Raw genomic sequence first — 26,471 nt, forward strand, 5'->3', positions numbered from 1 at the left:
AATTTATCCATAGCATCAAGGGAAAAATAAAATAAAATAAAGTAAAATAAAGTAAAGTAAAATAAAATAAGATAAGATAAGATAAAATGGATATGATCCCAGGTATCCCAGGTTTTGCTGAAATGGGAGGGGTTGGGGGGGATAACATTCATTTAATTATTTCATTTGATGACTTCCTGACAAATTGTAAAAGCTGTTTATGGCTTCAGAATCACAAGCAAAGACAGAGCTCAGGCCTTTCTCCAAAAAAATACAGTAACACGAACATCTTGCAGTAATAGGACTTAGGGCACTTACTCAGGAGAGCTGTCATTTCATTCATCGGTAGGTAATGGTGTGTGCACGTGCACACACACACACACGCACTCACAAGTTAGTACATTAGAGCAGAGCAATACATAATTAAAGCATCTGCCCATTATGAGGCTAACCCACAGATAAAAAGAGGTTTGGATTTGCCATTTTTTGCTGAAAGAACATTCCTCCATTAGTGTGCGCTTAATTGACAGGTTCCATAGAGTGGCGGAAATAAAGCAAAACCTATTCAGCTTTATAAAGTAGCCACACATGGCTGGATTTAGGATGAATACTTTCAGTGAACTTGGAATCACATGCTTTACTTTTCTCTTAAAATTACACACAGGCTAATGGACTAAGAAAAAAGGAAAATATATATTTTTATTTAAAACAGCTCTAGCATCAAAATGACGTGATAACGTGACGTGATAACAAAACACTCCAGTAGATGGATAACAATGACTGTTCTTAACTGTAAACTGTAAAGGGCTGTAATGAACAATCTCTTATCCTGCAGGTTCTCACTGTTCATGATCAAATAGTATTATCTTTATGGTCTTTATAGTCAGTATGCTATGACCAAAAAAAAAACCCCCAACCCCCCCCAAAAACCAACAAACCAAACCAAACAAGAAACCCTAACATAAATCATAACCCGAAAAACAGTTCCTGAATAAAGTGAGCCAGCTGATAAAGGGTTTGTCAGTAATTTGGGAAAATGCCATTATTAGACTACATTCTTTTCATTCTTAAACATCCAAATCTTCACTTGCTAAAAGTTAGTGAAAGTAAAAAACCTATCCCATTATATATTTAGACTTCTTCATGTGGATATTAAAATAAACTATGTTCTGAAATTAAGAGTTAAAATACCTTCTCTAGTTTTCCATACATATGTGCCTGTATAAATATATTTCATCATTTTACAAATTACAATATTTATATTAAAGCTTTCGGTCTGCAAATCATTACAGTTTAACATGAACAAACAATTTCTCTGTTTTGGTTCTGTCTTTAAATCATTTTTGGAGATAATGAAAACCAGCCAAAATGAGTGACTGCAAATAATATGAACAACACATTTATTTAGAAAAATAAACTGAAAATGCTGTTCATCTGTTACATTTCTCCATGAAGTATAGATAAATGGCTAGAAAAATTTTATGTCAAATACATATTACAAATGACTTATTTTCTTTAACAGTAACAGGGAGGATAATGTCAATGTTCAAATAGGAACATTTTAGATGTATAATTCGATAGTTTAAATTTCTTGGCTGCTAATATGATAAAAAATGAATGCTATTAAAAAAATATTATATCCCTTTTTTAAATCCACCTTATTGTGTTGATGCTTTTTCATATATATACACATATATATAGATGTATGTATATGTATATATACATTTAAAACTAAGAAAGAACCATAATCCTTTCAGTGGACAGATCACCACTGCGAAAGAGAGAGCAATTCTTTTCTTCAGTTCTTACTTTTCGGTTCCTTTTGGAGCCCCTGCAAAATATCGCCTGCTGTGGTTAAAAGTCTCCCGGGGCCATCTGTGCAAATGGTGGCACACATCATTACCCTGAATGGAAGTGACAGTGCAAATACTAGAAGTGCATTGAGATGCAATCTGTAACAGCTGAATTTCTTCAGATCTGGGTGGAGGACAGGAGATGGCATCCTTTGAAGCAATTTAACATCACCAGTGCCCTGTTCCTGTATGGCTTTGAATATATACAAGGGATGACAGAGGTCGTCTTTCCCCACAGACAGCAACATTCCTCCATTACAGTAAATGCATTTGTTTCCTGCTATCACCTAGAGTGCTTCATTTTTCCTTTTGGCTACATATTGAAATATTTTTTGGATGCTGGCTGGACCCCATGAAAAACTCACTGCTTGTTACTCTGGTTGCTCAGTGCAGAACCCGAGTGTCAGGCTAGGAAAGAGCAGTTTCTGTAAGGGGACAAGACATCTGGTCCCCTTGATTCTTCATTCTGACTGAACGGGATTTAAGGCTGTGGCTTTTGCCAGGACTCAGCTCGTGGCTGTCAGATCTGAGACGGATGATTCAGTGCTGATTCCATGCGTGAGCACTTGTGCTCCAACACCAAGGGCTTCTCCATGCGCCAAGGAGGGTCAGGTTCCCAGTTCCTTTCAGATCTGGCCTGCAAGAAGTCACAATGATGAATCTGATATGCAAGAAATTAACTGATGCGCCTCCAGATATAGATATTCCTTCAAGCCTGAAGGTGCTGTTGAACAGAAAAGAAAACAAGGACAAAGTTATAAAAATGTTACTTTAAGTAGACAAAGTCAATGGCAAACAAAACAGATTTTTGCACAATCATTCCATTTTTCATTTAAATAAGAGTTCCGAGAATTGCAAAAGTTTAAAACTTGAACTTTTGTAGTGGTACTTCATTAATGATACAGGCCTTAGTTCTCTGCTGGGGCAAATGGGTTTAACTTCACTGATGTCCTTCAGATCACATCAGATTATACCACCTGAGGAACTGATCATCAATACCTTACGTCCCAGAGTAATGGGGGTCCTGAGAGGGATGAACTGTTGTATGATTAACCTTGTGAACCTACCTAATGCAACAATTTGGTTTAGCAATCTACCTTAGCATGTAAGATGAAACAAGAATTCCTGAGGTCTTTACTGACAAAGAGCAAAATGTTAAGCGTTTGAGAAAGCTTCTAAAAATTTGGGTCTAATTTATCCTGGAAACATGGATTCTAATCCCTATCCTCAAAGTAAATACTGAATTTCAGCAGGGGTTTCTTACCTGATAGATATGTTTCCTAATCACTATAACACTATATTATATTTGATTTGAGTCTTCCATATTCCCTCTTGTGAAACTGTTTTAATTTGTATAACACACTAAAACAGTCCTTGAGACAGCAAAAGAAAGTAACGCTCCAATCCAGTGCTGAGGTTCACTGACTCACTGAATTTACTCACTTTATTTATTAGACAAAATAAAACAGCATCAAAAGGACAGGCCTTGGGATACTTACCTTACGGTAGCTAGGGTGCTAACTTAGGTTAAATAATTAAATTCACATCTCCTGAGAAAACGAATTAGAACTTCCTCTTTCAGTGTAGGTGACTTACATCCAGAGCTACTTACTGCAAGGGGGAAGAAAACTACTTCTTTGCCATTCGTTTTATGAATCTAGGCCTTCATATGCATTTTTTCTTATTTCATATTGACTGGAATGTTTCACTTTGATAAAAATAGTAAAGGAGAAGGGCAGGATTTCACTTTGATATTGGAAAAAAGGGATCTGAAGCTGGTACACTAAGAACCTTTTATTTTTTCCCACAACTAATATAAAATATCAATTATTCACAAAAACTTAATTACTATTCAGGATTGTAACAGCGGCACAGTGTAGCCCAGCATTCTGTCTCTAATGGATATGGTATAATAAGTTTATGATAAAATTGGCTGGGAGGGGAAATTTCTTCCTAATCAAACTGTTTAGGGTTTGGCTTGCATCATTAATCAAAAAGATGAGTATCCTATACATTCTGTTAGCTGCATATTTTTTTTAACTGTGGACAGTTTTCATATCACTAGAAACACACAACCCTTTTTCAACTGTCACAGTCTCTGGCTTCAATTACATCTTGGGCTAATGATTCGTACATGTTAATACCTCATAAAAATCACAGAAAACGGTGCTGCCCTTGAATTCGTCTTACAGCTCATGAAACAAGATAGCTATTGTACAACAAACATGTATATAAAAGTAATAATAATAATCAAAAGAGATACATAACATAAGCAGTATTTATTCTCTGTCAGGAGACAGTTGTCTCAAACTTATTCAGAACAATACTGAATACCTATAGGCATGAAAATCACAGTAACCTTCTCTTTTTATCTGGGTTGCAATTCATAAACGTACTCAATTTCATGCACATAAAAACCATAAATTGTATACCAGCTATACCTGTATTCTTCTAGCATCTCTCTAATTCAAACATCAACCTACGCAATATGATTCATTCCCATTCCTAAAGCCATATGACATCCACCTTAATTTCCTCAATGCTCCACCAAAGAAGAAAAGTCTGTCTTCTGTTTCTTAATGATATCTCTACTAGAAAGCGCAAATTGCACTTCTGTGAAAAATCTGATGCACCTCGTCATATTAATAAATAATTTGTTCAAATTGGAAGATTACTATTAAGCTTGCTAAGTGAAGAATTCAGAAGATGGGGAACACCTGCATTAAAAACAGAATAAGCAGTTCTTTCCAGCTCCACAAATCCTTTATTATGAATCCATAATTGTACAGATGATCAAGGCAGGCCAGTCACTTAAAAAATGCATCTACTAATTACAGATTCCCATTCTGAAACGCCTCGTTTTTAATTCTGTAGTCTTTAGTATTTTGACAGGGAGGCTTTACATTCAAATCACTACATTTAACTTATCATCAAGTACCCCCTTGTTACACCATACCTGCCAATATCCTCACAGTCTAAAAACAGGTGACCTAAATAGGGAGCGAGAGCTCAGACAGTACATGGGAAAGCGGCTGGGTCCTTACATTCCTCCCCTCCCTTTGTCAGCACCATCGAGCCGTTCTCTTCCTTTTACAGCACCACTATTTAGTTCCAAAAAAGAGAGACCCAGAGAAACCAATGTCATTGTTTTCCCATTCAGAACCAGAGACCTACTCCTCTCAGCTTCATTTTGCTTCTATGCCAGTATTACTCCAAATAAACCCTTTGGTTTCCTTCTGTTTGTCGCACGGTTTTCTAAAAAACTGGCCATGGGCCCAGTGCAAGCTGCCACGAGATCCTCCTCCAAAGGGTGGCTGGGACCATAGCGCAGCACGCTCCGCAAATGGCTGTGGAGGAAAAATACTGAGAGAAGAGGCCGCAGGAGGGAATCACCCTTTCCCCTTAGACCTAGGAGATTACTATGTATATGCTGCTTAGCATAAAATGAATGGGGATTTAAAGGTTTGGCCAGAACAGAAGAAGTTCATAGAAGCAGGCAATATCTTCTGTTAGAAGAAGCGAGGTGGTTGAAAATAACAGGCAAGTTTAACAGAATTTCAAATGCATCTTCAATTCCAAAGCAAAGTTCAAACTAAGTATAGGAAGGGAACATTTATTCAAGCTTAGCTGAATAAACAATAAATTTTATTTTAAAGTACAGGGATATTCATTCAGGTTCAATTTACAATATTTAAAGACCAACAGGCAGTCTTATTCTATAATGGTATGATAGGAAGATATCAAACAAATAAGAGAAAACATTTATCAACCTTTAACTGATGACTGCAGTGATGACTGCCAATGATGTTTTAGACGCCACTTCCTATGCTGGTTCTAGTCCCACTTATCAAGCAAAAGTAAAGAAAACAATTAGGAAATCAGCTTCACATTCAGTTGAGAGAGAGAAATTTTCTTGATTAATACTAAGCTGTATAAATTCCAAATCATTTGAAGAGCCTGATAAAAGCACCTGAAAGACTACCTTATTTAAAATCCCCCTGTTATCTGGGTCATTTTCGCACAGACAAGATAATTTGGATGTATGCTCTTTACCTGGCATAAGTACAGCAGCAGTCAGAGCACAGGCCAAGCTATTAGTTGTACTCACATATATAAAAGTAAAAGAACTGTTCCTATCAAAAAAAATCACTTAGTAGTAAATCCTCCTAAACTTAATGTACATATTTTCCAGGTACTGTTAAATAATAGTGGTATCTCTTTCAGCTACTCAATTACACTTCAAAGCTACAGAAATGTTTAGATTCAGATATATTGTTTTATCAATATTACTTTTTTATTGCTTTCAGAACAGATGTATTAATATGCAAAATTCTTTCAATAGAAGAAACATTATTGAGAAAACATTTTTATAGAGCATTTTTTTATTCTTTGTGTCCATGACCCTTGGTGCCTTTTTTTGTAGACAGAAATTTAAATAGTGCATTAGAGAAAATGCCCAATTTTAGCCAGAAGCCAGAACATTTCAGATAAAATTTTGTATGTCTTTTGACTACAGCAATTCTGCCAAATGCAAGAACAATGTTTCTACTAAACATTTTACTTCTCCTACAAGATTTTAACTGTATACACCAATATTCACATTTCTGTATTTTGCAGTGCAGCACTGTTGAGACATCTTTCTCTATAAAAACTTTAACAAGTGAATCTCAGCAACGCAGAATGTTAACAAATCCACCACCACTCTTTTTTTGTAAATTTTCCTGTTTCTCTTAGAAGCTTCAGAATACTGATTTATGTGCAATAGCCTTATCCTACTGTTTCAGTCTGTAAACAACTTGTATGCCAATAAGCAAACAAGAACTCCCAATTGCTTATTGCAAGTTGATTCTTTCACAGCTTTGAAAGAGATTGTAAAAAGGCACATAGCATTAAAATAGTTACATTTATACATTTTCAGATTGTGTTCCTTTATGCGCTATAACCCAAACACATGTAGACAGCATGTATTAGCTCTTCTACAGGAGTGTCATCATTTTGCTAATCTCTCCTAGAAACGCTTTTCTAATGCAATTAAGTTGTCATCTAGTCCTGTTGTTCCAGCTTTGGTATTTCTAGAGTTTTCTCTAAAAAAATAGTTCTATGTCAAAAGAACTGTTCCCAAATAGAAATCTGCAAATGATCTCAGAGAGGATATGAAGAAAGGATTTATTAAATACCCTAGATAGTATTTTCCAACTGAAGTCATACAGCTTAAATAATGCATTTGTACCATTTTAATGTCTTTGTATGCTTGCACAACAAAATGAAGACCATCAGAATAGTGGCTCTGGGAGCTACTCTACAATATTTTTTTAAGAGTGAAAAACTAATGGCAACAAAAGCACCATGCAATGAATGCAAGGAGCATTGTGCTTGTCAATATATGACACTCATAAAATTTCCTATGTTTATTACTTAGGAACTGCTGGCCAAATTGTTGTAGTGCTTTTCTCAATAATGTCCCAAGCAGTTCAGATTTGAGAGAAGCAATCTGTGGGACTAACAACAGGAAATTGTCTTTTTTCTTGATATCACTACTTTCCAACACAGCTGAAATCCAGGCAACCAAAGCTACCAGGTGATATACTGACACCATGGAAGTCTACATTAGGGATTGTCACCATCACTGCCAAAAACATCAAAACTCAGACTCAAAAATGCTCAAAGGGGAAAGAATAGCACTGGAAAAAGTTGAGGGAAAAACAAAGCAAGGTCTGATGATGTATCCTGGGAAACTCTGGCAGCCTTGTTCACTTTGGTCAGAAGCATCTTCTCCAGTACCAGAAGTAAAATTTACTAGAGAAGATCTTCTTCCATGGCTTGTACAGAAAGGTTATATAAACAAGCAACTTATGAATTTCTCAGACATATTTTTGGTTGAGACCCTTTCTGTTCAGCATCTTCAACCTTTTGAAACATTTTTAACAGGTCATTTTACTGACATGACCTTCTTTCTTTTCACTCACCTTTTCATTCACTCATCCACTTAGAGATTGGAAAACTATTCTGTGCAACAGCTTAAAGCATGTCTTAAGACAGAACTACTTAGGTCATGGGTGATTACATTCCTAGGAAGCCAAATTCTTTTTTTTTTGTTAGTTTTTGGATACATTACAATATATCTTCCATGAGACAAGTACTCACTAAAGATTTCTGGGAGGCTGTTCTTTCTTCTTTTTGTCTCTGGGATGCATGTTTACTAGCTGCCAGAACAGAAGTTTTCTGGAAACATTAGCTTTGGACTACATTTTATCTCGTATTTGACTATCACACATAGAAAAAAGAAGAACAGGAGATGGGTTTCTCTATGCTGGCGTATGATACAAAATTTGAGCTATTCTATATTGCAAAGGAACAAGGCATGAATGGCCATATATATTTACATCTTTCAGTTACAGTTAGGCTTTTGATATAAACTTGCTTAAATAGCCAAGGCCAGGTCTGCTTAACTGCTTGCTTATCAATGCCTCTAACAGAACAACATGCATTATTTTAAATTCTCTGTCTTCTACTAAGAAGAGCTAAGCACAGGACAGGTACTGGATGACATCCATCAGGCTGCAAAAAGGTATACTGCAGTTTGCATGGTCACATCCAAAGCCACAGTTCAAGTGGCCGTTGCAGTTGTATCAATAGCAGTAGCTGAGCTGCTGGGGTTAAAACTTGATTGGGTCTGTCTATATAGAAGCAGTCGCTCTTCAGCTTAGATATGTCCCTAGAAAAGATCTGATGGTGACACTATGGAAAAAGAATTTGATGTATTGACAGCCACTGTAATGTCCAATGATGGTACTCAAACAAAAGATAATAATCATTTATCTATAAGATCTTTTAATACTAAAAATATTGTCTGAGTGATTTTTTTGAAAGATTATTGAAACAATTTATACCAAATGTTCACTGGACTATAATGAAAGAATAAAGCTGGAATAAAGCATTTGAGGCATTTAATTGGGTAAAAGGAAATTTGGGTTCACTTTCTGGTTTGGCTGCAGATTTCCTGTGTGACACAGGCAATTCATCTAATCTACATATATCACACCTTATCGGTGTTTTATTTTACTTTCTATCCCTTTCACTCTCCACAAATTTCTGCCTTGTCTATTCAGAACGTAAATACTCTGAAACACTGAACATACAAGCACAAAGACTGGAACAAGAGAGTTCTGCTACATGTTATGGGCTCTCAGTACTCTTGAAACAAATAAGCAAACAACAAAACCCCCTACATCCCTAATAGTGAACAAAACTTTGCTTCTTGCAGCATCCCTCTGGCTGAGTATTGGAGGGGTGGGGATGTATGGGCAGGTAAACCTGAGGCCTACAGTCCCTTTCCCTGACTGAAGCTCTGCATCTCAGATGCATAAAGAGAATCTCCTATAGGAAATATGGGAAAAGTCCAGGAAACCCAGGCACTCTTCCTGCAGTTCTTTTGGTTTAAAACTACGTATCTCTAATCATACGAACTAGATAGTGTGATGCTATTTTAATCTTTTACCTTTATTTTTTGCCCTCCTTTTCATGCTGAGTCAAAATAAGTTTCATCAATTAGCTTGAACACACATCTGTGTCAAATGGAGATAGAACAAAAATTAGGAGAAGAAAGAAATGCAGAAGACAGCTAAGTGTCTAACAGAAGTAATTTTCTGCTTCAAATGATTAGTAAACTGTTAGCTGGTAGCATGCTTGGGTAACTGGCTAGAAAGTTTACCTATCTAGCTTAATACATGCAAGGCCCATAGCAAGCAGATAAGGAAACAAGGATATTAAGTGGCTTGGTATTTGTGATGAGATGCCAAAGAATTTCATGTCCTACCAATGCTGTATCTACTACTTCTTAGGTTAAACTAAGGTTTTTGCTATCATTGCCTTCCATTTACTAAAGGTGCTTTAGGTACATTCTAGTTATTTTCAAAAACCCAAGCAAAAGAGATGGAAAGACTGACAGCTTAGAAAGGAAAACCTCCTGTATGTGTCAATGCTCTGTTTATTCTGTAAACATTAAGATTTCCAATGGTTTACTTTCCGATTCAATCAATTCCTGAAGCTGACTATGTAACGGAAAAAAGGATGGTCATATTTATAACAAACCTCTATACTCAGTGAATACAGAATAATAAGATTAATTTACTGATTCTTGATATTAAGTGTTCAATGAGACTTGAATACCTTCAACATATATCTTTCTTCTCTTTGAATATATGGCATAATCTCTATGCCACTAGCAGAAACCTTTATCACTCAGTGAAATGGACATTCTTCTCAGGACAAGCAAAAATTTATATAGAATAATTAAATGTTTTAAAGGACTTGCATCTACTATTAATAGCTTTGGTGGGTTTTTTTATTTTTATTTTCAGAGTTTAGAGTCTTTTTGTGTAATTACATGCCTTGAAGTGACATGCGAATGGTCTGAAAACCATTCTTCCTGGAATACATCTTTCATTTGGCAGGTGTAACCTTTTCTTCTTCAGCCTGGAGCTAGGAAGGATGGCTGCTAAGTGAACTGGCAACCCTCCACTTGCTTATTTTTAAAAAATGTATATGGGTGAAGGAGTCATGTATAAGAATATAACTATCAATATTTCTGCTCTTTTTGACATTTACTGATTTTTCATCTATTTCTTATTACTTGAGCAAGCCAGTAACCTTGTAGGATTAGACTTTTCAAGCCAGAAAGACTTAAAAGACATCAGAAAATACAGTAAATACTTTGGTTTAGCCTTTTCATAGGTTTGTCTGTTGATGGATGAAATAATTTATGATTCTAGTTGACACCTTTCTGTTTGCTAACAAATGGTTTACAGGATTTACTTTCTCCTTTATCATCTGGTGCGAATATTTTACCACAGAAGATTAAAAATGAATTTGACTGCCAGTAGACATATCGAGATTACTGAAACTGCTGTATCCTGCTCTTCCAAAACACGCCAGAGTAACTAGAAGGTGACAATCATGCTGTAGTGTACAGTTTTTTCAATACCATATCCTTAAATTCACATTTTTTCATCCAAAAAAGGCCATGCAGCAATGGGGTGGTGCCTACTGCAAGCCCCTGCACTCCAGCAGCCTCCTGGAAAACTTCTTGACCACTGGCATGACATATTGAAAAACATATTGAAATTTCTGCACATGAATTTACCAAGACTTAATCCACTCCACTTTAGAGTTTCCAAGGAAAGCATCAGATCAAGAAGAAATTGAATAGAAAATGGGCTGTTCTGGAAACATAACTGGATATATTCTTAGATTGGACAGTGAAAAAAAAAAGTCACGGCTAAACATCAGTAAATTACCTAGCATCTGCATTATAGTTTGTACTCTGAGCAACAACATGCAAGCAAGAGAGAACCTGACATGCCATCTACATTGAAGAGCAAGGATTAAAGGATCTCCTTATGGCAAGTGCTACATATTTTCTGGGAATGTACAAATGCAATTAATGTAAGCCTTGGTAAATAGGTCTGTTTTGTTAAAAGTTACATACTCTATTAGAATTTGCTGACTTTCTAGATTATAAAAATAGACATACAGAATAAAGGAACCTAACAATTTAGCAAATGTCCTATGATTCAGCATGAACTTTCATTTTGAGTGATGCCAAATTTTGTTTCTAGAGTTTTCTTTTCACAGCTCTATATAAAACTAGAGATGCTATTGTGCATCCTCTTAAAACCTGCCTCTTTATTAGCTGTCTTGCTCCCACTTATCCATTACTCAGAATGTAACAAACCATACGTGACTGATGCTTAAAAGGCAGATATCAGGAACAAGCAAATTAGTCTTTTTCTTAAGCATCCAAAATAATGCTTTTTAATTTATTTTGAGTAGTCCTAAAAATGAGCTTTCAGAATTTTGTTATGTTAGTATGACATAACATTACATCTGAAACAAAACATATCATTTTGGGGTACCTCTGTAAAAAGCAAAGAAAATGCAGGTCTAGGTTTGAATACAGGCTTTCAAACTTCCACCTCTTCTCATTTTACAGATCTGTCATGGGTCAGTTTACTCCTACAGTCCATTTTAGCCATTTGGCCAAAAAGTCTAGAGTTGAATGAAACAGTATCTCTTGAAAATTTCAGTGGTCATATTTTTTTTCATCCAGCTCTAATGGTGCCTAATGATATGTACAACCAAATGGGACAATCAAGCACAGGCTTAGCAAAAAGGCCTACCCCTGCTTACTCTTTAAGGAACTTAATTTCTCTCAATCATCAGCACAAATAGCCCTATGGAAATCAATGGGTATAAAAGTGTAATAAAGAACTACTTGGAGTGCATAAGTAGCAGGGCGTGGGGAATCCCAGCAGGAAAAGGGGATGATTATACAGGCAGCTGCCTCTCCCAGTTCCAGATCTCTTTCATTATTACAGGAGAACTTCAAAGCCATAAATCACTTCAGCAGCAGACCTTTCATAACGTCCATCGATATGCTCAAAGGCTTGACTTGCAACAAACATCAAATCTGGTGAAACGGATTTTTTTTTTTTTTTTTTAATTCAGTATCAACATTTGCAATCCTGAAACCTTTACCAGTGCAGACTGGCTTGGTGACTGAACCTGGCTGACCATGTCTGCCTCAACACAATTATCCATGCTCATCTGGCTTTGGAACAATTTGCTTAACAAAAAAGATACTCTGAACAATAAAAAAAGCTCAGCAGTCAAATATATTCCCATTAAACTCTTCTGCTAATTCTACTCAGGGAAAGGTTACTAGCAAAATGTGCAATCCAGTGCTTTGCATATTAAGCATAGGCCCCAAATACAGTGTTTATCTTGCCAGTAAAATACCACAAACTATTGTGCCAGCAATTCTGTGCGTTCTTCACCAAAGGGGTTAGTCATTTTGATGGACTGCTTTGAAGCTGAAAACCAGAATAAAAACTATGGATCTATCTATCTAAATAACTCTGACAGTCAGATATATAAGAAAGCCTGTTGCAAAATCCTGATTGCAATCACAGGGGCGGTATGTGGTCTGGGCTATCTGGAACCGAATTATGTTTGAACTCTCAAACCTACTCTATGCCCGCTGAATCAGGTAAGATCCTCTCCAACGTTGTTTTCCAAAGCAGAGTTCAAATTAACAGAGTTTGCAGCTCTTCAAAGTCACGGATGGTCCACTGCACATTTGACACATCTCTTCAAGGATTTCCTCCTCTGCACAGGACAGACGGATAAAACTACTGATAAATACGCCTTTTTAAAGTAGGATGGACTTTCCACCCATCACGATGTACAGCAAAGACACATGGCTTTGTTTTCTGTATCCATGCATTCAGAAATGGTTTGCTTTTGCTGAACAAGTCAAAATTGTTAGAAGAAAGCACCTAATGTTGAATATTTGTGCCCAGACCTTCAAGTGTCTGTGGTTACAGTTAAAGTCATATGCTCAGGTTTCTTGAATTTACCTGTCCTGTCTTACACACTGCTGTTTTTTAAATCCTATCCTTTAGTCTCTTAACTTTCAATTTTTGCTGTTCAAATCAAATAACTTCTCACAAAATCCCAAGGCCTAACACAGACCTAGGTTTGCTGCCATTACCTTGCATTGGAAGGTGATGTCTTCTCTTAGAGTCATTGGAAATTGTTGTTTCAATGCTTCTGCAGATGCTCTGAGAGGTGTCAGTGTGTCCCCTGTGTCTTCCAGGTCCCTCCTTCCTTTCCATGGAACGAACAGGGTAAGAGGAAGAAGCAATATAATAAATAAAACTGGAAAGACACGAGGAAACTCCTAGAAGCTGTGGCTGCCATCTCTGTCAGAGCCTGGAAGATAAAGAGGAAGAGTCTGAGAAGGAGCACCAGAAGACTATAAACTGCCTTCTATGTATCAGAAAGAGGAAAAAAGGCCCTAAAAATAGATCACCTTTGATTTGTCATAATTATAGCTTTTCCTGTGTTCCTTCTATCCTTTTAATACTATAATTATAAAATAAACACAAATATTAGTTTAGACAGAACAATAATAGTAACCATTTAAGGCACTGACCATGTATCAGCAGTCCAACAGCCACATGTTCTTAAGGTGAGGCAGCTTTGGAAAAAAAAGAGAATTGCCCCAGAGACATGACAGTGTTGTATGAAAGAGAAATATGAGAATGGGCAAATTAAATATATCTTGTGAAAAGCAGTAATTTGGTCACTACACTGAAACCAGTTTAAGGAATTTACACAGTGGGTTCTCAGTTGCTCTGATGGTGCAGTAAAGCAGATGTAAGAAAACAAAAAATGCAATATAAAAATCTATGTAAATTAGGTCATCAGAACATAAATTCATTTTTTGATAAACCTTCTGGAGTCTTCTGTAGAGAACAGATACAATTTTAGACATCAATGAACAAAGCAGAGCCTGGTGAAGAGAGCATGGACCTTGCATTAAGCACTCTGTGACACAGCGATACAACCAGGAGTGAAAGAGGAAGGCAAGCCTGCTTAATCTGTAATTCAGATAATCCCCTTGCAAATATTTGAAAATCAACTCTGCTATAGCCACAATGCATTCTGTTAATTTTTTTAGAGCAGAGAATTGCACATTGGGCTGATGGAGAGGCTGAGTATTCGTTTGGGATTCTTAGCTGATGACAATGGCAATGAAAAATAAAATGGCTTTATATTTCCTTTGTAAACCAAACAAGTGATGCCAAACTTTGGTCAGATGAAACTTTCCTTTAAAGTTAATATTCAAAAATGTATTCGTCCTTTATACCACATCTCTTAAAAATATTTAAGAGCATTTTAACTCTGAATGTAACTATGTCCCTAAGTCAAAAGCAGTCTGAAAACTTTCAAGTGAAGGAAATTGGAACAGCTTGCTTTTCCTATTTCTAACACTAATATTTAATTATTTCTAATATTTCTCATGTTTCCTAGCCCCAAACACATCCTGGGACAATACACTGGAATAACAATCATGTGTCAATAATTAGAAGTACATGCTTACTGCTTACAAAGAAATACTTAATTTACAAAACGTTTTTCCTAAAGGAAAAACAAGATATCAATGAGTATGCATCAGAAAAAGCAATGATTTTAAATTTACCTTTGTAAACTGTTTTACATATGTTGTAGTGATTCTTTAATAAGAAAACGAGTAAACCGAAAAGCAGGAAGAAAAATAAAAAGGTCCTAGCACTGCATAAACCACTGCACTTATTGCAACTGTAAATCAGACAGGCTGAAAGCTCATTGCCATGTAACAAAATCTACATGCACCATGTCAAACTTGCGAAGTGCGTAATGGTCAAATGACAAAGTGACAGCTGGCGGCTGAGAGGCTTTCTTCCCTGTCTTCCACGAGGCCAGCTCTCACTCCTCCCACCAACACGGAGCATGTGCTGAATGGCAAATTGCTAGCTGTATCCTCCCGCAATCTTCTATTAAAAGTCTTAATATAAATGCAAACTTATTTTTGAGAACCAAATTCTAGACTATTTTTGGGAAAGCCTAAACACACGCCAGTGGAGAGCAGATGAACCAAGTCTCAGCTGGCCTTCGTCGCTGCCATGAGTGCCAAGTAACTGAGTCATCAAGCACGTGCAGAGGGCACAGAGCGGGTGCCTTTCATGGGTGGGAAGAGCGGTAAGGAGGGGAGGGTAAAAAGAGTGGGAAAACTTCATCCTGCTCTGTGGCTTGGGAAAAGCCAGCTTCTGGGGAGCAACCTGAGCAAGAGGGACATGTAGGACAGGAATGGCTGAGGCTGACAGATGAGTCCTTCCCTTAGGCATAGGTAAAGTAGAAGAGAAGGGAATAGGCTCTGTCCCCCTTGGTGTTGTACACACAGCTTTTCCAAAACACAAACACTACTGCAGCACGCACACCCCCCCTCTCTTGCTGCAAAACATCACAGAAGCTGGAGGTGCAGCCCTAAGCAGGCTGCAGCCACACCGCTCGGTATGGAAACGTATCGTACACTTAGGACATCAGGGAAGTTGTGAATTCAAAACACCTCAGGCAGAGGAAGCAACTCAGTTTGGGCTTCTCTTATCTCCAGGAACAGAAGGCAAAAGAAGAACAGTCTACAGCCACCAGCTCCTTCCCCAGCAATCTGTAAGCCTAGCACATCTGCCCTGTGCTTTATTTATGAGTAGATGAAATAAAACAATTGGATTTGTGTCAGCTGGAATATCTAAGTGCTGAACAGAATAAGAGTTTTCAGTTTTTCACTTTGGCCATACAAATACACAAGCCACGGTTTACCTTACATTTGAGTCAAAACATCCTGGCTTTCCTTCCAGAGTTAAAATTAAAGAGGATGGCCACAGACAGCCACTTTGGGCCCTGCTGGCTTGCGTCGCTTAGAATAACGCAGCCTAGTCACTGCCTCAGATGCTGAGGATAGTGGAAAAGTGAAATTGCTGCCTTCCCTTTTCTTTCTGATGCCTTGGACCGTGACACTAAGATTAGTGCTGTGCTGGCTATATTTGTCATGTTTCTAATTTTAATGGAAACATAGCAGTAGAGCTAAAGATGGCAGCCAAAAAAGAAAACTTTCTCTCTTGCCTGTGGGCTGAAGTCAAACTATGTACTTGTTAATAAAGGGAATCATCTTGTATGCAAGGATTTTCTACAATAGAGATTAGAGATGTGTAATTCTTTCTATGTATCATCCGCCCTTCTTTATCCCATGAATAGCTCCATAAATAGGAAAGATCAAAAATTGCAAACTGATTAAGAGTTAGCAGAAAGCTCTAGTAACTGATAAGAATGCATCAGGAGTAGTTAAAATGTCGCTTCTGCTTTAGAGGTTTTAATTGAAATACAAGTCTTCTGCTGTTTGGATAGTAATTCCTTAATAAATCTATGTGTAGAAGCAATGAAGAGTAAGATTTTTTTTTTAATTGCAGCTGTCAAATATTGCTAGTAAAAAAACTAAGTGGGATAATGGTAAGTTTCAGATCATTTTTTTCTTTAAAAAACAGGCAATCAGAAATGTAATATGAAGACTTCTGGGAAAGGATCAATATGCTCTTGATCAAGATGACACCACCAAGTTTTCCCCAGAAAGTCTTTGCTTAATAGGATTTTGAAAAAATGGCCTGTTGACCGAGATGGAATTAGAAGGAAAAGCCATGGAAGGAAAAGCCTTTCATATATTAACTAAAATGGAATTCACAGAATCACAGAATGGTTGAGGTTGGAAGGGACCTCTGGAGATCATCTAGTCCAACCCCCCTGCTCAAGCAGGGTCACCTAGAGCACGTTGCACAGGATCGCGTCCAGGCGGCTTTTGAATATCTCCAGAGAAGGAGACTCCACCACCTCTCTGGGCAACCTGTGCCAGTGCTCTGTCACCCTCACAGTGAAAAAGTTTTTCCTCATGTTCAGATGGAACTGTCTGTGTTTCAGTTTGTGCCCGTTGCCTTGCGTCCTGTCGCCGGGCACCACTGAAAAGAGTCTGGTCCCATCCTCTCGACACCCTCCCTTCAGATACTTGTACACGTTGATAAGATCCCCCCTCAGCCTTCTCTTCTCCAGGCTAAACAGGCCAAGCTCTCTCAGTCTTTCCTCATAAGAGAGATGCTCCAGTCCCCTAATCATCTTTGTGGCCCTTCGCTGGACTTGCTCCAGTAGTGCCACATCCCTCTTGTACTGGGGAGCCCAGAACTGGACGCAGTACTCCAGATGTGGCCTCACCAGGGCTGAGTAGAGGGGCAGGATCACCTCCCTCGACCTGCTGGCAACACTCTTCCTGATGCACCCCAGGATACCATTGGCCTTCTTGGCCACAAGGGCACATTGCTGCCTCATGCTTAACTTGGTGTCCACCAGCACTCCCAGGTCCTTCTCGGCAGAGCCGCTTTCCAGCAGGTCAACCCCCAACCTGTACTGGTGCATGGGGTTATTCCTCCCTAGGTGCAGGACCCTGCACTTGCCTTTGTTGAACTTCATGAGGTTCCTCTCCGCCCACCTCTCCAGCCTGTCCAGGTCTCTCTGAATGGCAGCACAGCCTTCTGGTGTATCGGCCACTCCTCCCAGTTTTGTATCGTCGGCAAACTTGCTGAGGGTGCACTCTGTCCCTTCATCAAGGTCATTGATGAAGAAGTTGAACAAGACTGGACCCAGTACTGACCCCTGCGGGACACCGCTAGCTACAGGCCGCCAACTAGACTCTGCACCGCTGATCACAACTCTCTGAGCTCTGCCATTCAGCCAGTTCTCAATCCACCTCACTGTCCACTCATCTAGCCCACACTTCCTGAGCTTGTCTATGAGGATGTCATGGGAGACAGTGTCAAAAGCCTTGCTGAAGTCAAGGTAGACAACATCCACTGCTCTCCCCTCATCTACCCAGCCAGTCATTCCATCACAGAAGGCTATCAGATTGGTTAAGCATGATTTCCCCTTGGTGAAGCCATGCTGACTACTCCTGATCACCTTCTTGTCCTCCACATGCTTGGAGATGGCCTCCAGGATGAGCTGCTCCATCACCTTTCCAGGGATGCAGGTGAGGCTGACTGGCCTGTAGTTCCCTGGGTCCTCCTTCTTGCCCTTTTTGAAGACTGGGGTGACATTGGCTTTCTTCCAGTCCTCAGGCACCTCTCCTGTTCTCCATGACCTTTCAAAGATGATGGAGAGTGGCTTAGCAATAACATCCGCCAGCTCCCTCAGCACTCGTGGGTGCATCCCATCGGGGCCCATGGATTTGTGGGTGTCAGGTTTGCTTAAATGATCTCTAACCTGATCCTCCTCCACCAAGGGAAAGTCTTCCTCTCTCCAGACTTTCTCTCTTGCCTCCAGGGTCTGGGGTTCCTGAGGGCTGGCCTGAGCAGTAAAGACTGAAGCAAAGGCGGCATTCAGTAACTCTGCCTTCTCTGCATCCTTTGTCACCAGGGCACCCACCCCATTCAGCAAAGGGCCCCACATTTTCCCTAGTCTTCCTCTTGCTGCTGATGTATTTGAAGAAGCCCTTCTTGCTGTCCTTGACATCTCTAGCCAGATTTAATTCCAAACGGGCCTTAGCCTTCCTCATCGCATCCCTGCATACTCTGACAACGTTCCTATATTCCTCCCAAGTGGCCTGTCCCCCTTTCCACTTTCTGTATACTTCCTTCTTCTGGTTGAGTTTTGCCAGGAGCTCCTTGCTCATCCATGCAGGTCTCCTGCCTCCTTTGCTTGACTTCCTACTCATAGGGATGCACCGCTCTTGAGCCTGGAGGAAGTGATGTTTGAATATTAACCAGCTCTCTTGAACACCCCTTCCTTCTCGGGCCCTAACCCATGGGATTCCTCCAAGTAGGTCCCTGAAGAGGCCAAAGTTTGCTCTCCTGAAGTCCAGGGTTGCGATCCTACTTAGTGCCCTGCCTCCTCCTCGCAGGATCCTGAACTCCACCATCTCGTGGTCACTGCAGCCAAGGCAGCCCCCGACCTTCACATCTTCCACCAGCCCTTCTTTGTTTGTTAGTACGAGGTCCAGCAGCACACCTCTCCTTGTTGGCTCCTCCACCACCTGTGTCAAGAAGTTGTCACCAATGCTCTGTAGGAACCTCCGGGACTGTTTGTGCCTAGCTGTGTTGTCTTTCCAGCAGATATCAGGGTGGCTGAAGTCCCCCATGAGAACCAGGGCCTGGGATCGTGAGGCTACTTCCAGCTGTCTGTAGAAGGCCCCATCAACTTCCTCTTCCTGATCAGGTGGCCTGTAGTAAACACCCACAACAGTGTCACCCATGTTAGCCTGCCCTTTAATTCCTAACAATGGATCCTATAATAAATAGTCAATGCACTAATCACTATTAATAATAATTTAACTTGCTGTTTAATTCTTCCAGAAGTCAGAAAGCTATTTTAAAAGCCCCCTAAGATGACAAACTGTCAGTAAACAGAAAATCTAACATATTTGGAAATCATGTGTATTCATATAAATATCAGCTACCATTAGATGTGTACAAAAATATCTGGATACTCCTAAAAAAAAAAAATTTCAAAGCAAAAATCAGTTTAAATAATGACCATTTGATTAATCCACTCTTACAGTGGTTCGGCAGCGATCTTCCCGCCCCACCATGGAGCAGATCCCACCTGCCCAGCGAGACCTGGAGAGGGAGAGGGGATTTGCAGTCGGGCTGGGCTTCAGCTGCTGAAAAGAGCAGGGCTGCTGAACCTCAGCGTCGCCTACAGGGACCATGCTGTCCCACGATGCCCGGGCATCCCCAGCTCCCCACTCAGCACCCTGGGTCTGGTGGGGACATCAGGTTGAAGCTGAAGGCGCTGGAGATGCCTGGCACAGTCAGGAATCAGCTCCCCCTTCAGTGTGCAATTTGCAGGTTTGTGCCGCTGGAAGCTGGCCACAGCCTAAGCTAGAGCGTTGTAATTATAGTACATGCTTTTATTGGGGAAAATTATCCTCTGAATATAACAAAGAGTGGCCATTTGTCATTTTCTTTCTTCTGGTATTTGCTGAAATACTTCCAATGAGGCGTTGTTTAATAAAGATGAAATGTAGTGTTGATGTTTCCTATTCTGCTATGTGAAAAATGGCAATTTTATTGCCATGCAAATGTACAGTGTTACTCATAAAACAACCCTGTCAACCTGCTGATCTTTTTTGCCACTGTTCTATTACTGTTTAGAGTGACCGGAAGAAACTCAAATATTTCTAAATGTTTTTTTCTAAAGAGTGATTCAGACACTCTTAAAGAATATTCACGTATGGATGGGCCTATAAGATTTCTCCATTTGTATTCTTTTCATCTCTCTGGATTTTACTAATTCCACAGGCATTTATAATTCTAACATTAGAATGAATTACTGTAAAACTAGATATTATGTCTTTATTGACACATAATATGTATGAACTTGTAATCACTCTGCGCATTAGGCAGGTGATAACCCGAGAGCATTCCGGTTACGCAAACCATAAATCTAGGTAATACCACAACTATATTACGTTTCTTTCAATGAATGGGAGTTTTCCATTCCCTTTTCTTGTTATTCCAGTTAGCATTCATAATAAACTCACTGAATTGCTACCTCTTCAGTTTCTTTATCTTATTAATTGTGTTTCTACATGCCTTCTTAGTCCTCTGCTCTTGCATTGCTTAAAGCCCTTTTGGCTGCTCCAGCCAAACTTCAGATAGAAGAGTACACTTCCTATCTACTACAAACAGGTATCCTGTTCCTACACTTCTCTTCCAGTGATTCCACTGGCGGATGATGTACAAAAGGGAAATATTCACCAGCTACACAGCCAATAATTTGCTTTCTGTACTTTCTGCTTCATCCTTCCTCTTATTTATGGACTCTTGGGGATCTCTGAAAACACCATTTAGACTCTCCTCTTCTCTAGCTTTCTTCTGCAGTCCCTGAAGCATCAATAATCAATATAATCATTCCTGACCCTCTGTGGGATCTGCAGCTCACTTACACTCAGAAACTTGTATTACTCTTTAGAGGCATTCAAGGTCTATTACAGTTGCTGAACACATTACATTTTTCTATTGCATGATCATTACAATCTAATGCTCTTAACAGTGTTTCTCACGGTTCAGTTCTAGCTCAAAGTCATGACAGATTTATGGAAGATCACAATAAAATTAGCAGAACATTTTGTTTTCTTCTTTAATAAGATAGTCACTCTGTGGCAGTTTAAGTAATGAAAAGAGCTGTTGTTTTGTATATGCAATGTTCCTGCAGGTTATGGATTCAAATATATTTCACACTTCTAATAACATTTGAAAATTATTATTTCTACTTTTTTTTTTAAAGTTCTGGGACATGCACAGAAATCTGTTTCTTGTATAAAGTGCAAAGTTCATTAGCCATAACAATGCATTCTGCCTTGGTGTCAGATGACACAGCATTAATTTTCACAAAAAGTACATAGAATAGTGATATTCAAATCCTAATGCACAGGAGACTTATCCATTAATTTTATGAAGGTTATAGCAAGGAATCTTAGATTGAGCATAAAAAGTAAGAAGACATTTTACTGACTATATGTCATAAAGCCCTTTTTGGTTATAAACCTATAAACTCATTGAATTTTGTATCCACTGCACAAATCAGATAGAGGGCCAGAACCTGCTAAATAATATATTTAATTATTTATTTATAGAATATCTAAATGCAAATAGCTGCAAAGGAGCCAAATTCATCCTCAGATATTTAATCCAGGATTTAACTAAAAAATGCTTAGCTTATTTAAAATTTCAATGTTTAAATATACTTTTTTTTTTTAATAGCATTAACTCACCTACCAGATTAATTATAGCAAGTCTCACTGTATTTTTCAGAGGTACCTTTTATTTGTCCACTATTTCACTGTGATAAACCCTGTTGAATATGGAATTTACAATGGCACTGACGCATTTTGAAGAGAAGATGCAGAACATGTAATTGCCTTTTTTAATCAAACAGTACAAGGAATCTATTTGCTTATGCCCTCCTCCTGGATTGAATAACAAAAGGTTTAGTAGTCACCTTGAAACTTTCTATTAATAGCGTTTCTATTCAGATGCTATACTTTTATTTTAACTGCCTAGATTTCTGTAAGAGGTAAATTTCAATTAGTCAAAGTGCTGATAATATGTCTGAAGATGAGAATTTGTTTATCATACAAGATTTGTACTGTCAGAAGGAATACATGAACACACTGACATGTCTGTAGTCAATTATTTACATTTTGATAGCATCTTCTTACCAGTTTGTTTGTTTGTTTGTTTTGTTTTGGAATTATACAATTTTGACCTTGCCTAAAGGACTGAATTTGGCTTGTACTTACCCAGAATGCCTACATTTTACACAGCTGGTGTCTTTACACATAACACCGTGCCTCTGTTTTAAAGACGTTCTGGGCTATGAATCACAAGTTTCTCTGTCTGCCTCAGAGACACATGCAGGACGGGTAATATGTCATATGCAGCTAGTTCTCTGCTGAAAGGAAATATTTTATTTTCAACTATTTGCCCAGCAATTAAAATTCTGGAAGTTTTTTCTCTCTCAACCTTATCCACATGGACTTAGAAATGTGGATTGAAAAGCTCACCTCAGACTATCTCGAAGTTCATCTTTGCTATAGAATTAATTTAGCTGTATAATCAGAGTTTGCCCTTAAATCAATGCTCATTCACACCCCAAGCCATTGCTTATACTGTTTTCTACCTGACTTGGCTGGTTCTCCTGCGAGTGAAGGCCATTCCCACCATTCCTGCTGATCCTACTATGAGAGCACCACTAAATCATTTAAATTCTAACAGTAGTCCACTGTTTTTCCACAGTTCCCCCGCAATTCCAGAAAGACAAAAAAAGTCCCCCATACCTTATTCTGAAAGAAACGTCAGGAACTGCTTCATGTTAAGAATCAGTCAGTATGATAATTGTGAGTATGACCACAGTACGACCACATTTATCCCATCTGCCTTGTGGTGGTGCCACATAACCAGTGTTGTATGGTCACCTGAGGACTTGCAAGCAGCATGATGCCATCAGCCAGCCGAAGACCTCAGTTGTCACCTAATCGCTGTCATTTCCAGAACTTCACCTCTGGTTCAAGGGAGCTGCAGCTCACTAGTATAAGCATAGTAAAGATACGCAATGAGATGGCCAGAATATAGCTATTACTATGAAAGGAACCATGCAATATCAAAATTGTATATAATTATACTACCAAGGTACAAAAAAGGAAGTTGTTCCCAGCAAAGTTAATAAAATGCACATTCAAAAGGATGTAGCAAAACTGGGGTAGAATGAGGAGGGGGAATTTGTAACCGTGTGGAAACCAAAATATATCAGAAGATCGAAGGAAAAAACCCTTGTTTGGGCCAAACTGTGTTTTCATTTGCATCATAACCCATTAGGACAGAATCCATACCTATCGTAGGTATCAAAGTAAAGGTTTGAGTTGATCAAAACAATTGTCAGGAAATCTAAAGTTAGTATCCAGAACAAAAATTCTCATTTCCAAATATATTTTATAGTAAGCAAATTGTTTACACATTCTCAACTTAAATTCCCAAGACACAAGATACTATACAAAAATAAAATGTTGCATTATGGCCTCAATGTCTTTATCACAGGCAAGGACTCCAGAGGGTCAGTTAGCAAAACAAGTTATCGGCCATCTGATAGCATAATTTCTATAACGTACATTCCATAAAGATCCATTTCAATTAGACCTTGCCAAATAACCAACAAAAAAAATCAACCATTTCAGTTAAAACGGACCAGCAAGGAACATTGTTCTGTCAAGGTGAAGAACGACAAGATGAAAAAAAGGAAACATTTAATTTTGCTTTTTTCCTAGACAAAACTTCCTTCCTAAGTACATTAGGATTTCAGGTAGGGATGCAGTACAAAATCACTCATTTAGGTTGGAAGGGACCTTTGAAGGTCATCTGGTCTCATCTAACCTGCCACAAGTTAAATCCAAAGGCACAGATGCCCAAAAGACAACGCAAGTATTAAATCAAAATTACCACCTTGAAAGTCCCTGCGCTTAGTGACTACTGCATGCCGGAGATGCTTTAACTTAGTAAAAGCTGCAGCTTGGTCCTTTCATATTTCATTTTTTGTATGTATGCAGAAGGACTTTGCAGGGCTGAGACACTTGGCTGAGCTCCCATTAACGGCTGACTGGGGTCCAGCAACAAGCACGCTTTCACCCAGCTTCCCCAAGAACACACATTCTCCTTGTAAAAGCCGACCAGATCAGCTCCGCTCAAAATGAAGTAATTGCTGCCAGGTCCTTTTGAAATGCATTCAGAGGGGAAGGCTGGCGGGGGAGAGAGAGAAGGAAGAGAATGGAGAAGGGGAGAGGTGAAAACAGAATTTAAATGTTAAGATACCTGCCTAGTAGCAAAAAAACAATGTTCAGCTCTCTCCTGTGACTAGATTTTAACCCCAGTCTTCTGTTTAAGAGACCACCAGGATCTGCAATTACAGATTACTCTGAGTGTGGGATTTTCCCCATTCCTTCTGCTGAAACTATGCAATTTTGCAGAAAACAATGCACGAGTCACTGAGCAAGAGGGAGTAGGGCTGCAGTTAATGACTCACTGCAGGTGATGGAAGTATTCTGATGAAAGAGGATTATAAACAGAGAAACACATTTTGTGCTAAAAACACACTCGATTCCTCCTTATTTCTATCCTAATACTCTGCTACCCAAATTTGGCAGCTACCCTCAGGCACTAAGCAGAGAAGTTACAAGCAAAGATGCTCTCTCAAGATTTGAAATGGGATAAAATTTTCAGGTGGATCTGCCTGCATCTTTCTTAAACTGAGCACACTTCAAATACCAAAAGGACTTGCAGTCTCTAATGTTAGGTTTCATTAAGGCTCAACTGGAATAAGGTAATATTTGGAAAGAGGCAATTCAGATCTTTTAGGCAGGACTGAATCAAAATGAAATGGACTATGAACAAACCTTCCCAGCGGCCAGAATGCCCTCTAGGCTTGCTCTGCATTCAGCATCTTTTCTTGGTGGCTTACTAGACTTCCTAAAGACAAACTTTAAAAAGTCACTTTTTTTGTCCTTATAAGTGCTTTTTCCTCAGTGGCTGCCAACAGGATAGTGCTAGATGTTCTCTGCCCGCTCCAAAGTCCTCATCCCCCAAGCCAGAACATCTCCTTCTCCAGCACCTTCTGCTATTCTCTCAGAAGATGCAATCTCCTCTCTTTCCTTACTGTACCTGCACCCTCACAGTACCCAAAAGTAAAAAAATCCCACACAGAACAGTTATACCACCTGTCAGACAGACACATGTAATGTCTTAACTTGGTCACTGCAGTTTACTCCATGCAACTAAACTGGACAACTCTTCAGTCTCATTGCAGAGTTAAACCCAAACCATCCCTATCATGGCTTCCTCATTTTATATTCTTCTTGATTACTTTGACTGGTAATTTCTTCAGGATTGGGACGACACAAGGAAGATTATCTGTTCTTGAAAATGCCTGACTTTTAGGAATATAGCAACATAATACTGCAAGCAACCTTTTGCCTTTGGATGCTTTTTCAGGATCTACTGAACCACTAATAAACAAATAAATACAAGAAACATATTCCTATAGACAGAAGTAATAGAAAATACTGATGATGATTTTAGAAATATGCTTCTGTAAAGTTTTCCAGGTAACTGAATCTTTGCAAAGAGTTTCTAACTTAAGGAAGCAGGCAGAAACTGATTTCATGTCAATCAAGTCAATACAATAAGAGACTCGGGAAGCCATTGGGTGCTGCGATTTCACATAATTTCCAGTTATTTGCATTCATCAGTACGTGTAAAGAGCCTGAACTGCTGTCTATAGTCATTTAATCACTGAAGTTCACAACCTTTCATCTAGCCCAAGCATTTTATGAGCTGGCTTTGGGATTATCTTATGCACTTGTGCTTTTCACTCTCTGAAAGGCAAATGAGAGTGCGAAGTAAATGAATACTTTCATGAAAAATTATCCTACAAGATCTGCTGTTACTCCAGAAATGAAATTACAATAATTTCCATTTGTAAAAAGAATACATTGCATCTCCTGGTAGCTTTTCCACTTGTGATTTCAAGACAGTGATGTGTGCTAGTGCTACTGGAATGCAGTGGTAGTATTTGCAAATTAATTCCAAGTGTCAGACATTTTTGACAAATGCTGTAATTGCAATTGAAACACATGGACCCAGAAGTGACCAGCTGAAATGTAACTTTATG

At 38.8% G+C, this 26,471-nt stretch overlaps 1 protein-coding gene across 5 annotated transcripts in view; it reads right to left on the reverse strand.

Annotated features, from left to right (window-relative positions):
- Positions 1–696: 696 nt before the first annotated feature.
- Positions 697–26,471, reverse strand: part of PRR16 (proline rich 16) — a 163,124-nt gene continuing 137,349 nt past the window's right edge. The window contains exons 3-4 of one of the 5 annotated variants that reach the window (XR_010886875.1): positions 13,384–13,604; positions 697–2,469 (exon numbers count right to left, since the gene is read on the reverse strand). The gene's annotated coding sequence lies outside the window, so the exon portion shown is untranslated. Of the gene's footprint in view, positions 2,557–12,930; positions 12,999–13,383; positions 13,605–26,471 lie in introns of those variants that run through there. The other 4 variants (XR_010886872.1, XR_010886871.1, XR_010886874.1 and 1 more) reach the window with 4 other exon arrangements.

Source organism: Apteryx mantelli, chromosome Z, assembly GCF_036417845.1.
Source record: "Apteryx mantelli isolate bAptMan1 chromosome Z, bAptMan1.hap1, whole genome shotgun sequence".
NCBI classification, from domain to species: Eukaryota; Metazoa; Chordata; class Aves; order Apterygiformes; family Apterygidae; genus Apteryx; species Apteryx mantelli.